At 42.7% G+C, this 16,593-nt stretch overlaps 1 protein-coding gene and 1 long non-coding RNA gene across 6 annotated transcripts in view; one reads left to right on the forward strand and one right to left on the reverse strand.

Moving 5' to 3' along the window:
- Positions 1–16,593, forward strand: part of LOC143898988 (putative receptor-type tyrosine-protein phosphatase mosPTP-1) — a 269,365-nt gene that overhangs the window by 68,684 nt on the left and 184,088 nt on the right. The window lies entirely within an intron of this gene.
- Positions 16,407–16,593, reverse strand: part of LOC143898992 (uncharacterized) — a 145,753-nt gene continuing 145,566 nt past the window's right edge. The window contains exon 4 of the long non-coding RNA XR_013257353.1: positions 16,407–16,547. This is a non-coding gene — a long non-coding RNA (uncharacterized LOC143898992). The remainder of the gene's footprint in view (positions 16,548–16,593) is intronic.

Here is a 16,593-nt window from a genome sequence, read left to right on the forward strand (position 1 = left end):
CGTCGCGGCGGCATCTCCGACGTGTAATATGGCGAAATGCACGCGGAACGAGCGCATACTCGCGGAGCCGTTACATAAAGAAAGGCGAGAGAGACAAATGGAACCCACGCGCGTTCGGGTCACCCGTTGTTATCGGAGTCTCGAGATATAAAGGTTTCATTACGATTGGAAGTTCGTTCCGTGATATACCTATAGCTCGAACGAATGTTCCGCCGGAGTTGCCGAGGCTCTAACGGTGAACGTTAACGAAATATATTGCGGTACCCTCTCAGCGCGTGCCGTTACTCATTCGCGGCAATATTGACGGCTCGGTTTTAGAAATACGCGCGAGATACATCTTGGTATATTATTCTTAATGTTCGAATTTCTGTACATATATCTCGTTGCGCGTATAGGTCATACCTACATAATTCAGCGGCGTCGAAAAAGGACGGCAGATATGACGATCCATTAACGGAGTCGGGCGCATTATCTCGTTTCTTGCGCCGTCGTGCATTGTGCAGCGCGGGCGGCGCGCCGCACTGGTATGCAATAAAAGATTAATCGAAGGGATTCTCCCGGAAGATAGGAAACGGCTCTATTCTCTACTCCGAACTTTCGCAAAAATAGTAGGGAATACCGATGTTCCGCTCGAGCTGCTCGCCCGATTCAACTTGTCTCGCGGATTCGAAAGTTTATCGCGTTATATTCTTCAGTAACGCTCGAGCGAGGAGAGGAGAGTAACTTCTATTAGTAAGCCATCTTTATTATTTTATCTTTATTCTTTCGACATCGGGTTGTTACTATATATATCGATTATTTATTTCATTTTTACCGTTATTTACAAGATAATAACAACGAAGAAGGATCACTAATATCTGGATTTCTGGTAAGATTATAAAAGGATTAAATTGCTGAAAGAATTATAATCATAATTGAAAATTTATCGTCTGGCGAAATTTCTGGCAGAATGAAACGAAAGCTGAAAGTTTGTATGAGTTTATTTTCCCCAAGTTTTGAAGAAAATCAGTTCTGATCGCGGATCGCCGATCCCTTCACGCACGCGATTGAGAGATTCTAATTTATTTGACTGAGATTGGACTTTATATCTCGAATGAAAAAGTGAATCGATTTTTTTTTGCTCGTAAGCCGGAATGAGTAATCGCGCATCGACGCGATCGGCGCGCGGCGCGCAGGTGACACGCTCCACAAATCATCGTGCTTTTCCAAGCCGGGCGGGGGAGGAGCGGCAGCGTGGCAGCGCGACCATTCGGAATTGGTACACACGCTACCGGCATAACTGCGAACGTCAACAGAAATATTATGAGATTACACATAACGAATACGCGTGCTCCATAATCCACTCGGTGCGCTCTCGCGTTTTCCGCTACTCGTTCCGCGCGTCGCACGTTCGGTAAAACAATGTGTTGGCTGCGAGAGCATTCGTATATCGCGGCGCTGCGCGGCGCGGCGGCGGCATGGCACTGGTGTGCTTTGAGATTTACGAGAGCCGATCCTTTTCTAGCCGCCGCGGAATTAAAGCGATACAGGTACACCACCGCCGCCGTGACTTTCAATTTGTTGAGTGGCGAATCTAATTTTCCAACGTGGCCAACGCGCGATCTTCTGGTCGGCGGATTTACTTGCGCGCATACCGCGATGACCGTAATGTACTTAGTTTAAAAGGATGGCCCGTGCGTCCGCAAATATGGAGAGAATCATCCGCCGGGCTTTTCTCGTACGACCACGTTTGGTCCATTCGTCGTAATTATCGCGCTCTTATCAGTATCTTTTGTATGCTACATTAGATTATTTTTTTGAAAAATAAAAAAAACTTTATAATGTCGCTCAGTTTAGAAATACCATGCCAATCCTTTTCGTAAGTAGCTCGCTATTCTCCGGGAATTTTCTGGGTTTTTGAGCGTAAAATTGATCGAGATGTTTTCCGCGAATCTCCCAAAATCAGCGAAGAGACTCCTTTTACACAATCCAATATTTCATTCATTGAACCGTGTCACGGTGTGGATTTATCATCGGTCTTCCGTAGTTTCCTACCGATTGCGAGTGTGACCTAAATAATGGTTTCGAGACGGCGCGGGCGAGCTGCGAAGAGGAAAGAAAGTCGGAACCCCCGCGAATTTAATCTGCAGATGCGACGTCGTAAATTTAACGAAATTTATTCTAGCGCTGACGCGCTGCATTTTTCATGCGGTCCTGGGCGAATAGATTCGAGAGTTAGGTCCAGTCCTGCGTACAGTTTAGATTTCGTGTGAGAACAACGGCATTGCAGAGCAACGGAAGCAACGAAGCGTTGGGCGGGTGGGAACGCTCGAAAGAGGCGATAAGGGACCGAGGGACTCGCCCCCTCTTTAATTCATTCCTTTTCGAACGAGCACCGAACTGCACGCACGAGTAAACATCGCGCGCCGGAGTGGTCCCACGGGTGAAAAAGGAATTCTAGCCGGACGCAATGTATTTCCCTGCCGTTTTCCGTCGGGCCTGACAAACGCGTTTTGTATATATATATATATATATATATAAACGGGCTTTTAAGTCCTTCGCGGAATATCTCTAGCGGTTAAGTCGCCGTCTCGCCGCCGCGCCGGTGTTTTATGCACACATTGCACGTGAAAATGCATTCTCAAGCTCCGCGCGCGCGCGCCGCGTATTTTTCGAAAATATTTATTGCCCGATTAGTCACGGGGGGGGGGAGAGAAAATAATTACGTTCCCGCTAGTACAAGGTAAATATGTCCGATTTGGCCCGGGTAAACACGTCCGGGGTTTCACTCGTCGGCGTTGTATTCGTGGTATTCTAGGTACCGTTTCCTACCGCAGTAACTTCCTGTTACGGGTTAATGGCACGATTGATCGAAGGATTCAGGGAACAGTGGACACGCGTCGTTCCAGTTAGCGCGCAATCGATGTCGCGTATACTGTTTCCCGCCGCGCCGTTGGCGTTAACACGGTATACGATTACGCAACCACCTCCTTCGAGGGGGAGGTGCTCGTCGATAAGTGATATGCGATAAGAAGTAGTACAGCACACCGGCGCGGAGTACGAAGCTAAGCCGTAGAAATCGCGAGGTTGAATTAGCGACTAGAGGATTAATTTATATCTTCTGAACGAAAGATATGCCTTCGGAGGCGCGCGAGAAAGGATTCCGGGTCACCGGAATGATTTATACGCGTGATTTATATGATATGGTGAACGCGAATCGCAGCGGAATCGATTCTGCGAAGCTTCCGTGATGGCGTTGCTCGTTTATGGCCAATATTGGGATGAAATCGCGTATGGGCGATGATGCGCGACCGGAAGAGATCTCGTCGAGAGCGGTAATGCGTAAACTCTCAGATGATACGCCGATGAAGAGCTTCCGAGTGCACGTCAGGGGGGTCTCGGTGGGCTCGTGCATCTTTTATTGTCGCGGATAAATCCAGGGATCTGACGGGAATTTAAGTAAAATCGAAAACATTTTGCGAGCTTTCCCGCAACATTTATTCTATATGCCGCTTCTTGTTCGGACGTTTTTCATCGATAACTTCTATATATTTTTGTTAAAACGGTCATGAATTTAAAGGAAAAAGCAATTTTTGCGTGAAATAAATAACGTTATAAATAAATAACGTTACAAAATGTTATTTTATTCGTTGTTTTATAGCTATTTTGATTTTGTCCATTATTTTACAATTATTAAACATTTATTCAATTAGTTTTTGGAGGAGTTTCCAACACAATTTGCTATGTATATTTAATCAAGAAATTAATGTGGCTGACTTTCATCTCGCGTTTTAATTTGTATTCCTAATTAATGGGCGCTTAGTGGTTTTCTCTCTCTCGTACCGAGCAAAATCCCAGAGTGATCGTTCCCTTTGAGATTTTGTGCGATATTCCTCGCGCTTAGACCTTTTAAACGGCAGGAAGGTGTTTTTTGCAAAACTTCCTTCCGACGATCGATAGCGGGATTAAATATTCTCGAAGCTGTTTACGATGGCGTGGTTCACAATCGCGAAACGGCTCTTAGCGGCCTTTGTCGATGAGGTGGAAAAATTAGGGTGGAAATAAGCCTTTTATATTTGTATTGTGTCGTCGTGATAGCTATTAGATAGATACAATTTAGAAGATCGCACTTGGCGCCTCGTGCGAGAAAGAAAAAAATCGACTGCTCTTAGTTTTTTCATTTTTTGCTATTTTATTGAACAGCAATACGAAGACAAATACGAAAACAATATAATGTACGCAACACGTACTTAATTAGTAATGATTCCGAGTAACATGCGATATAAAATTTCCATATAAAATGATTTATAAAAGTTCCTAATTTAGATGACAGAAATTCTTTAATCACGCGAATCACAACCAGTTACAGCTACATACGAGTAAGATAGCAGGAGAGTTTTTTCGATCTTCCTCGCTAGAGGCGAGATATCGTTAAAGGCATCGCGGACAATGAACAAAAGCGGCTCCTAGGAGAATCGGAACGAAAAAGTCGGTTGGATGTTGAGCTCGTTGCTCAGGAAAGACTCCTTTGATCGTCAAAGGAGAGTCGTACTCGAGAAACGGGTCTCGTTAGAAACGGAGTCCCCGCCGTACCATGCAATTCCGCCTTTAATTTTTCTTGAAATCTCCTGATAAGTCGGAGTAATTCTTTGGCACACTCGAGACCCGCGTCGTCGGAGAATCATCGCGAGACGGAAAGCGAGCGGTACAATTAATTTACTTGCCGTTTAATGCGTAACGCGCAATGGAAACGACCGAACCGTGAGAATGCTATTATTAGGAATCATTCCAGTTAACGAATCCTTCTCTCGCCGGGGTTTTTTTTTTTTTTTTTAAAGACACGATATAACCGATCGACAGGAAGACTTCACTGAAATTCACGAAGCTGTGATTATACCGTTACTATCTTACTTTTTATACCATATCTCGTTAAAGCTTTAAGGGACCAAAAAAAGAACAGAATTATATTATATAAACGGAACAACTTATAGAATTACATTACAATTTTAATTAAAAATTGACGATACATTTATGTATCTTATGTACATACCATTATATTTCATCTAGCGCTTTCCTAAAATATTATTAGCGTATATTAAGTCATGAGGTTGATAAGATCACGTCGTTAGCAAGTATAGTCGCGCGACGGTGAGGTATAAGCGTCATTGTATAACATCATTTTATCGCGGGAACAAGTAGAGTGGCGCAAAATTAATAAACACCGCCTTGCGCGCACGGATCCGCTTTGTTGCCTGTCCTGCATTGTGCTGCGTTGAACTTCCGCCTTTTGTGATAGGTCCATCCGGTGTTCCTGCGTCATTATCGAAAGTCTTTTGCGACGAAGAACGATGTTCAGAAACGTCAAACGCAATAGCCTCGGCGATCCTTGCGACCGCGACGGTTTTAAAACGGTTTTCGTGCGTGGTTGTAACTTTCAAGTGCGCTTTTATTAAGTAATGGCGGCTTTGCCGGGTGATCGGCGAGCGAGAGAAGGGGTACATTGACGGCATTAAAACGGAAAAGAACGCAGGTATCAAAGGACGGATTCAATTAGCAGCTCATAGAAAATGCCGGGGTTCGTTTTTATCGTCGATTCGCATTGAGTCGGTAACATATCGTTCGGTTTCGTTTACGATATCATCAAATATTAATGCCGCGGAAGTCCAAATACATCAAAGAACGGCATGTTCAAAGGTTGAGTCGCGAAATATATACGGAAGGCATATCGGACGATCGACTTCAAGATCCGTTTATTATTACGTGGGCAACTCGCGGAAAAAGGAAAGGCGGGACGCAAAGTTATCCCGATCAAAGCCTCTTTAAAACACATAACGAGATTCTACAATGTGTATGTGAAAAACCGACAAAACGGATCGGCTCTGGGGAATATCGTATTTAATCACGTTGAAGATGAAACATATACAAGAAAATGCGCGCATGTAATGCAAGTACGATTATTGACGCTTCATTTTTCGCAACGCAACGCGTTTTTTTTCTTCCTCCCTCACTGCGATCGAGTACTCTTTTGTATTCGTTCGCTTGAGTAAATTCATAACAAGCTCCGTTTTGTTACTACGGCAGCTCCGTAGCACGGAGAGAGAATGTTCTCTCGAAACAAAAATACAGGAACGTTTCGCAGATAGAAAAAAGGAGAGTAAGGAGAAGGGGGAAGCGTGTTTCCGCGCTTTCTTTCGCGCTAGCGAGAGACAAGCGAAAAAGTCGGTGCGCCGAGATTAGATCGGAGGAGGAAGAGGAGGAGGAGGAAGGATTCTCGTCGAACAAAAAAGAAAGGTGTCAAAGGAGTCCAATGGTCGGGGAGGTTCACGACGGTGGACGAGGAAAAAGCGGTCGCTTCTATATCCGGTTTTTCAGATGGAAAGTTCAAAACCGAGTACGAGTTACCTCTGTGTGCCTCGGCCCAGGGGGGAAAGCACAGCGGAGATCGCGTCAAGATCTTAAGTTACTTTCGAATGACTGGCTTGGGGCTCGTATTGAGGCTTGCTCTCTCGTCGATATTTGATCCTACACCCGCGGCGTGCTTAGGAAACGTTCTCTTTGATACCGCGGCGCATGTAGCCCCTACCTGATAGAGATAAATCGCATAACGGCAAGTTATAGAAAAGTTGTAAATCCTTGAGGGTATAAATATCGCGGAGACGTATGTAACTCGATAGAAATTAGGAAATGTAATTTTTGTATTTGAACACGCGATTTTAAGTTTTGAATGTAAAAAACTTTATTTCGGCCGCTTTATTTCGAAGCCACGTAAATTGAATTCCGCAGTGGCGGCGGCGGCGGCGGCGGCGGCGGCGGCGGCGGGCGTGCATATGCATTTTGCGTTATTGATCGATTAATTGCGCCCAACCGAATTCGAAACGAATGTCATAACACCGCGCGCCGTCGTTAATTTACAGTTTAAAGCTCATTGCCGAATGACCCGAGCGCGCGCTCGCTCGGTGCAAGGCGCGCGACACCAGAATGCGAAAATGAATGTCGAAAAAATTCCGAGAACGCGAGGCATTTCTCATTAACAGTTCATTACCCCTGAAACCAGGGTGCAATGATAAAACCGCGAGACTCGCAACGCGAACGCCGTTGTATCGCGAACGAAACGCGGCCGCATAGAATCGCTCGATTGCCGCGCTCATGCTCATATTGTAACGTTTTGCTGACCGGGTATTTTGTTTTCTCTTTTGCTTGTTATTTCAAACTTTGCAATTCCGGTTCATATAGCTCCGTTCGATTCGGTCGAATAAAAAAAATGTCTCCATTTATTTCCTCGCTAAAAATATTTATTGTTTTGAAGGCAAATCTGTGTAATTCACATTAATGATCCTCCAGCCATTTTTCACTTTTGACGTGAAATCGCGAAATTACTAGCGTAGCGGCAAGTCCATATCTAGAGCTCCTATCTATATATCGCAACCGTTATCGCGATTACATGCAAAGGCGGCCGGTTCATTTGGCGTGCGCCTCATAGCGAATTCATTCATATTCCGTCTTGCGGGCAAAGACGGCCTTAACCGAGACATTACTCCTCCGATCGAGAATGAGGCTTTGCATTTGAATTCAAACGGATTCATGAACGTGTAGCTGTGAAACGAATCAGGCACGCGAGATTTCGATAATGGTTTTCTTTGAGAATTACCGAAGCCCAGGTCATCCTGTCTAAAAAAGAATGATACCCCTTGAATGGCATTATAGTAATGCCGACTCATTTTTCAAAGATTAATATTTGTATTTTCAAGTATGTATAATCGCTAAATATTAAAAACGAAACAAGTATCGCGATTAAAGACTTTTTTTCATGAAAAGTCGCTAACATTTTTAATCGTATATCATTAGTCTTTTCCGCTGCCAGGATGAGAAGGTATAACGTACGAGAGAAGGAGGGGAAAGAACGAGCGCGCTCAGCGTTCGTTTCATGCGGAAATATATACCGATGTATACACCAATATATTTTCTGTCTGTCGCGTCCGACTACTCTTCCTATCTTATTAACGAAGCCGTTCGAGCAACAGAAACGCCTTTCATCGCGGCTTTGATCTCGCGGAATATTTTCGAACAATATCGCCGGCGGTCGTCGTCTTTTCCCAACCAGGCAAGAAAATTCTATTCTTCCTCGAGTCGCTTTGTGCGTATCTGCATGTGTTGAATACCATCCTGCAAAAATACGAGTGCGTATATAATTTAAAGAGAATAAATTGTCCGGAATTCCGATTTGATACACGCAGGCAATTAGAAGTACCGTGCACATATTATTCTTTAGACACAGACAATTATTATGTTCATATAATTAGGAAACACTAAAATAACTTCGTCAAATTGTCACTTATCGTTTTCAATATTCCACGAAGTATTCCGCGTCAGATGTAAATTATAGGAATGTATTCGAAATACATTGAGTTGAAATTGGTGAAACTTGTGTCTTATTTCAAATCACAGATTATCAATTGCAAAATTGTCCTGTTATGTACTGTTTGATTTTAATTATAGAATAATTCGGTTTACCAGATGCTATATTCGTATTTCCATCTGTCTCACTTTGCGAGTTATTGTATTACAAATGCAATTGACATGTATCTTTCAATCCTGAAGGAACACGGTCCTCCGATGTAAAGTTATCCGTTGAAAACGATAATGACAGGTAAAGAGGACGAGGCGCGATCAAAGAGACAGAAGCACAAAACACACATATAACTACAGGATTGATAGCGCGAAACGAGCTTCTAATTGTCAGTTAAATTGTTTCGAGTATCGCGCGGTATTCAAAAGCGTCTCCCCAACCAACGAGGCGATCGGAACTGAAAACGGGGAAAAAAAGAAAACACGAGCAGTTTATAAAACTATACAGACTGAGTGCGGATAGAAAACCGCAGCGAAACGTTGTCGCCGGATGGATCGCACAGATTTTTTTTAAACGCAGCGCAATCTCGGGATTCGCGTGCAAAGAGTCGACGAAATAAAAATTAAAATTAAAGTGTGGCTTTGAGTATAAACTTCTTTTTTTTCCCCCAGCGAGAGTGCGAAAACGTCAAACGTCTGCCGCTCATATCGCGAGAGAAATTGCTTTGTAATTAGAGTTTACCGTAAGTCGTGATCGCCATAGTAAATATATCCTCTAATAAAAATAATCCGCAACGCGAGACAAGAGCATCCTTGAACGAAAATTATAGCGTCGATGGCGTCGATAAGAAGAGGATTTCAACCGATTACGGCTTAGTCTTGAGACACGTATTACGTTAATCATTCCTGATAACAAGAGGCGCGTTCGATAAACTTGAGAGAATTAATTATCGTTGTCGCACGATAATGCGAGAAACGCGACTCATCAGTTCTCATGTTTCTCTTTACGCTTTATATCCGCGGAATAGAGTTTATTCTTTATTGTCTCTCTCATCAGACGCGACAATATATTGTATACATATAATGGACTATACCTGACGAGGGAAAAAAGTACAAAAGCGTAATATCTAATAACGATAACGATAAATGTCGAGCGATAATACAAGAGTTTTCAGTTTAGGACATACGTTTATCAGCACTTCTCTATACTGGAAACGTTTCTCCACGAACGCATTTCTGAACCGTATATAGATATCCTATTGCGGGACATCCTGTATAGAGGCAAAGGGGAATCGGACTACTTAGTGATCCAGGTAGAGTAGAACAGAATGGTTACGCCCGGGGCCTTTGAGCGTGCGAGCGGGTACTCGAATATCTAAATCGAGTCATCAAATATAGATCACGAACGCGATACGTGAGAAAGCATTATCTATATGGTGATATTCTTGGGCCCCACATATAGCGGCGTCGCTTACCCTACACCCGAAAACGTATAATATACTTGAAAACTTACGCCCAGCCCGGAATCTTTTACTTCCGAGATCTTTTCCACTTCTCTCCAGACTACGCGAGTAATCTGTTTGTTTGCTGTATGCGATTTATCTTTTGGTCCTACCTTTTTAGATTTAGTTATAAATATCGCGCTGCAATTGTGAGAGTAGAAAATGTAATATTATCTTAATCAGTATATAAATATATATTAACGAGCGATAAACGTATTCGTGGCATTAAACAAAAATGTTTGTTGCAAAAAAAACTAGAGAAACGTAATTTTTCTCTCTTCTCTTATTAACGTACTTATACAGAGAAGCTTTATATATGAGATGTATTTAATATAGTCAATATATTTAATGCACTTTTTTTTTTATAAATTTATAACTTTCGGCATGTTTAATGTATGCGCGTAATATAAACATTATCGATTTGCCTGGCATATTGCGTTTTCATGGCGGACCTATTTTGTCTGACCGATACGATCCTAATCTACTGACAGCATCGTTCGAATATTGTAATCATTGCATTTAAACGCGTTGCAATTATAAACGACGCGACGTGACGCATATTTATGATATCATTAGTTGTGTATCGTTACACGGTATGCATTCGATATTAGATTCACTCACGATGTGGCATTAAAAATAAAGGGAAAGCTAACGGTAGCAAATAATCTGCCACGTGCTGTGCTTTGAATTAATATGATTCAGGAAAAAAAAAACCATGTAAGAAAATGTGACCGCGACACGTTGGGCATTGATGATTAACGCGATAGATAATCGGGCAAAATGAATTATCACACCTCGCTATATAGCAGCCTTTCATACGTGTAATCGCGCGAAGCGATTTCATGCTATCTAATCATAGTTTACGACGGGCATTTGAGCAAACAAGCCACGATACCGGGATGAATTTGTAGGTCGCCGATACTTGGATAGAGCAGAATGAGCGAGGCACTCTCTAGTGCCGAATAAACAACTACACTCATGGCTTATTTGCATTCAATATGAGCTTCCGGATAAATCGATATTTTCAACCAAGTGGCCGATTCGCCGATAATTCCAGCGAATGGAATTTCAATAATCCCGATCCGTATATGTAATTGACGTTTCAATTTTTCAACATTCCGACACTCCGCTCGATTCACTGTCCGTCGTGTCAGTCGCCGAAAATGATTTGCCACCATGTTGGTTCTCATATATTTATGGATTACACTTTCTACAAAAATTAACGGCTTATCTTAAATTGAATGTTTTGGAGTTGCTCTTTGTCGGCAGTTCTTATAATCATTCTTACATCTCTTATCGATTTGCCTCGAACTACGCAGTTCTTATATCTCTATAATGAATTTTTCGTTCATCGAGAATGATATATTAATTATGTATACATAGATATGTAAATTATCATTAGCTCTATGCTCTATTTGTAACTAAATTGGGAAATTGAGGAATAAGAGATTACGGGGAATAAGATAATCAATTCATGCACACAATATGTGTTATTCAGACGACGGTAGGATTAACAGACAAAATTTAGGAATGAGATGTTTGATTGCTGAATCACAAATCCATAATTGTATTAACTAATTAAATTTTCTCGCATATAGTATGTATACATAATTTTTAGAATTGTACGTCGCAAACAGAAGTTCGAATTTGGAGTCAAAATTAGGAAACTTATTCATGGCCATTAATTCGTGGCTGTTCCGATTAATACATTCGTGCGATAAATTCGTATATTGTATAAAATTGGGAATCATGAACGGATCAAAGTTTGTCAGATGGAGTTGTTTGTTAAAGACCGCTAGCGAAAATGGTTAATAATTTGCGGTCGCGTGGATGTTAGGAAGCCGCTGCTGCGAGTATGAGAGTCGTCGGGCACGTTCGAAGCTCTTCGCGTGAGACGCCTAAGAAATAAATTAAGTTCCAAACTTTGCATACTCCGTGCTCTTCTACTGGTTATGCTCCTTTGTAACTTCCGTTCCCTCCTCTCTCTCTCTCTCTCTCTCTCTCCTTCCTATCTCTCCCGCTCTCTTAATTTTCCTTGTTGAAACCTTTTTTCTCTTCCTGGTACCTTCCTTTACCGGTCGGCCTTCTCCCTTTGCCTTTGCGACGTTTCTGGCCTTTGCTTTTCCGTCCATTTGAGCTGAAAACCGAAGCTCGAAAAGCTTCCATCTCGTTCTTCGTCCAAACATCCTTATGCCTGAAATATCTCAGTCAATGGTGCCCTGACGAATTGGAGCACTGTCCTCCCGCAGGTGCAGAATCGAGTAAAGTGTCATCGCCCGTTCTGTGACGCGTTATTAAAATGGACATTGCGCTGCCACGAAGGCCTGACGCGGAAATAGCCGACTAGGTGAGAAGGCATCCTCGTACTACGATTTCGCTTCCACGTCTCTCACAGTTTTTTTGCCGAGCGACTCCAGAATTACACGCGCATACCTAAGGATACCGACGCCGAGATGAAACGGATATTTTCGGACGGATTTTATTCGGAGATTCCTCCGGAAAAATAAAGCGGATTGAAGAAAGATAACTTCGTCCTAGATCAGAGTTGCACTTCAAAAATAAATATCTTGCCGTGTCTTATTTTCGTCTCTGTCCTATTTTTATCTCACTTCGACTTAACTTTTTTCGCGATTACATTTTTTCGATATCCCTTAATCGGTGCGCTACGTGAAAAAGATAAATGCTTCCACGAGCTTTTATCATTGATCGTATACCGTATTGTAACCACACGGTATATGCGACCTCGAAATTATTATCTCTGACTTTTTTATTTCGCCTTTATCAGCTCTTTCGCGAGGTGTCCCTCGTTGCGCGCAGCTGATAATCCACCCACGTTCCTTTTCGAAGGCCAATCCGTCGACGGGGAGTAGGGAGAAATATAGCGAACCTTCGATTCGATCTCGATTACTATAAAGGTGGAAGAAAAGAAGAAGGGAATGCCGCCGAGGAGAGCGTCGAGTGAATAACTAAAAACGTTTAACATAATATCTGATCCGGCGGAAGGAGCCCCCCAGGCGCTCTTTTGCTGGAACCGTATCTTATTCCGAGCCCAAAGGCTGCCGGCGACAAATGCAATTTTTTCAGTAGGACGGGAATCAAATGAGGGATCCCGACCGCTATTGGTAACTACCTTCGCTTTTGCTTCGGCGCCTATCTATGGTATCCTCTTTTTCCTCTCCCGTCTCTTTTTCATCCACAGTCTTCCACAATCGTTGGCAATTCTGCCACTATTTTCCTCATCGACGATTATTGCTCTCTTTTTTCGATTGTCCGCGAGTTTTGCCAATCATGCTTTCATCCCTCTTATTTTAAATTGGTAGGAACGGCATGGAATCGCGCGATTCACTCGTATCATATTTTGCGTGTAACGTAAACGGTTTACACGTGAATTTATAGTTGTCTATTAATTATTTGTCTATCTATACTCCGCGCATATAATTTGGGAAACGCAAATATTGATATGCGATATACAAGCTTATATCAACGCATAACAATGTGTATAAATAACCGGCTAGCTCTTGATTTTACAAATAAATGTGAGAGCCCGTTGATCCTTGTTCGCTCGCACTTCGCTGATATTTTGTGCCGAATCAGCTGTCCAGGAAGCGCGTAGGATTTATTGCCTCTCGTGTGATTTAACGTCACCGAGCCACGAACATGAAAAAAGAGTGTGACAGGGGGAGACAGAAAGAGAGAAAGAGACGAGAGTGGTTTCTAGGTGTGCCCAGCGGGAGAGTCGAACGAAACACTTTCCGTCATCGATGTCGCGATAGAATGGGCCTCGATTTTTCCTGACAAGCCCTCGCTTTAAGATGCGTATCAGCGATACAGAGCGAAAATAATAAATATTCCCGGCGCGGGACGAGAAGAGAGGTGGAAAAATAAAGACCAGTTATGTACGAGAATATAGAGAACGGACACAAAAGTTAAAACGGCGAGGCCGCGAGAGAGGGGGAGGGGGGGATTAAAAAAAGAAGATTTTACCGGGAAGCCGATATCACACACACGTTCTTAAAATAAAAGGCGGAAGATTCCGCTTTGGAAGTTTATTCAAGTGCAGTTTCTGTCGTACTTGGAAAGCTTGCGCACGCGTCGAGCGCAATTCAGAACGACCTGTTTAACGCCGAAACGTCACGGACAAAGTCCAAAGGATTAACAAGCACCGGAATACCCCCGCTTGTTGCAATGATAGCCCCGATCCCTGCGTCGCTATACGTAACCGTGAAACCTATGCAAATTGCCTTTCCAAACCCGCATTAACGGATTTAAAAGCGATATATGTTTTGCGGTCCACTTTCGACTTATGGTACAGTATCAATAAGGATCCGTTCGTCCCGCGGATCCGACAGCTCTCTGCGGCTTCACTATAACGAAACTTTTCATATCTACAAATCGTATACGTTATTTAATGGCGCGCGATAGAGCGATATGCGACAAATTGAAAATATGCATTTCGCGCAGATGTTATTCCCGCGAATGAGCTCTCCAACGTGAGATGAGAAGCCAATATACGGTTTGTCCGGCCACCATTCTCTTATTTTTCCCTCGGGTGAGAGCCGGTCTGCTTCCATATACTTTTTCTACGCTTGTTCCTCTCGCTGGAGAAGCGGACTCTAGAGGGTATCTAGTGCTGTTGAAAGCGAGGAAGGTTTATCGGTAGGACAATGCCGACGAATATAGAGTAACGCTCCTTTCATAGAGACGTCTTGAGGAACAATGTGTTTCGTGCGTTCCTGGAATTTCTGGAAACGAAAGTGCATGTGAGCATGCAATGGTGCGGATCGGAGTTGGTATTAATGGAACGCCGGGGTATCAAGATTTTCCAAAGTTGACGTCCGTTATGCTTAATTACACCGAGATATACCGCCGGGCCTCGAGTTCCATTTCACTTAATGATATAGATGCACGAGACGGCTGCGCTAATGTAGTTGCAGAATCCTAATTTGTGCAACTCTATGTCCGTAATGAAATAACACTACTTTGCACAACAAAATAACCGAATTATTTGTATTTAGAGAAACAATTGCGATATATACTGATGCCATTCAATTTATATATAATTCTAATTGTTTAGTTTAAATATATAGTTTGAATTGAATAATAATTAAAGCTGTATTTAAGCTGAATAATATTGTAGGAATGTCGTAAGATATTTCTCTAAATGTATCTAAATGTATTGGCATAGACAGGTGACAATATTCTGCGAATTATTAATTCCTTCTAGTTCTCCGCACGAGTCTCGGAATATTTGCGAGATATATGTCGCATGTGCGCGCGCGCGATGACGCGATCGTACGAGCGAATATTTAGTGTTATTTGTAAGACGACGTCAAAGTTCAGTTTGTGTATTTTAAGGCGTGGTTGTCCTAATTTGGAAGCACAATGACGTGCCCGAAATTCTGTTGACCTCACGGCATTCGGTGCAGAAATTGGATTATTCGTGTTTGGTGTAGACCCTTAACTGGCTTAACCACTTCATACTCCTTGTCGAACGTCGGTAGTTATTCCAAGACAAAGTGTTCGATGCAGATCACTCAGAATTCGCTAGAGGACCTCGTAATTCGATTAATTTCAGCTAACTCGCTTTTGCATTTCCAGTCACTATCGATGAGACACAGCGGCGTTTCTATGAATTATATATACCCCTCGCAATCAGTCAATTGTAAGAATAACAATAGGAAACGTTAGAAAAGAGTCGATGCTATTACAGAAAGTGTCAATCATATGCGCTATAACTGAGGGATATATTATTCCAAATGTACGGTATTCGTAGAAACGTCAAATGATTGTGCGTCTGAAGTCTATTAAAAAACATCGACGCGAAGCGATTAAAGGGAATCGCTGAAAGATTTTTAATTGACTCTAAACGCGTAATAAAGTTTTTCTTGAAGCGACCGTTGTGATACCGTCGACGGAGGAAGATAAGAACGGCCCTCCCTTTACCGATCCCACCTATATAGGAATTCAACGAAGAAAGTACCGTTATTATCGCGAAATGGACTTTTAAAAGTTGGCAACAGAATGCGAGCTTATTGTTCATTTTAATTAATTCCGCAGAATACACCTCGGATCGCTCGTCGTGTAAAAATCGCGCGCGCGGATCCCCCATCGCGTTTAACAAGGTAATAAAAAAAAAATGTAAAAACATATTGGTACAACTCGGATTTTATTTCGAAACGTTGCTATCTATCATGCAATTTGACGTGGCACAATCGATTCTCTATCGAGTTTTGGTCAGTGATATATCATTTTCAGCAGCATTAAAATAGCAACATATCCGATATTTCGACGTACAACCGACGCTTGGGATTGTCGGGAAGATTCCCATATACCGCTCACCGGCGCTTTTTCCCGAAATTTTGCACGGACGTTGCTTTAATGTGATATCGATCCACGTCGTCGAACTCGTCATGAAACGTACGTATACGAAACTGACGACGTCACGGGACACGATGGGAAAGCGCCGCGCTTCGAGCAGCTGCAGGCTGTAAGAAGTTTGCGAATCCTTCCCACTGAGTTTAACCTCAATCACTTATGTAACGGAGTTACCGCTAGTATATATATCCAGACAAACCTCCTTTCGTCCACACACGTTAGCGCGGGGTACATATTTGCCGATATCTTCTTGGCCCCTTCGTTGTTCTAACAAGAAAGTCCCGGTATTGTTCTTCGCAGTGTATTCAGCAACAAGCGATTCGGCACAACGCGACGTTTTCTCGTCTAAAAAGTAGAATTACATTGGATAAATACGTTTTTTTTTCGCAGT

This window comes from Temnothorax americanus, unplaced genomic scaffold (assembly GCF_048541705.1).
Source record: "Temnothorax americanus isolate GAGA-0224 unplaced genomic scaffold, ASM4854170v1 Scaffold25, whole genome shotgun sequence".
In the NCBI taxonomy this organism is placed as follows: domain Eukaryota; kingdom Metazoa; phylum Arthropoda; class Insecta; order Hymenoptera; family Formicidae; genus Temnothorax; species Temnothorax americanus.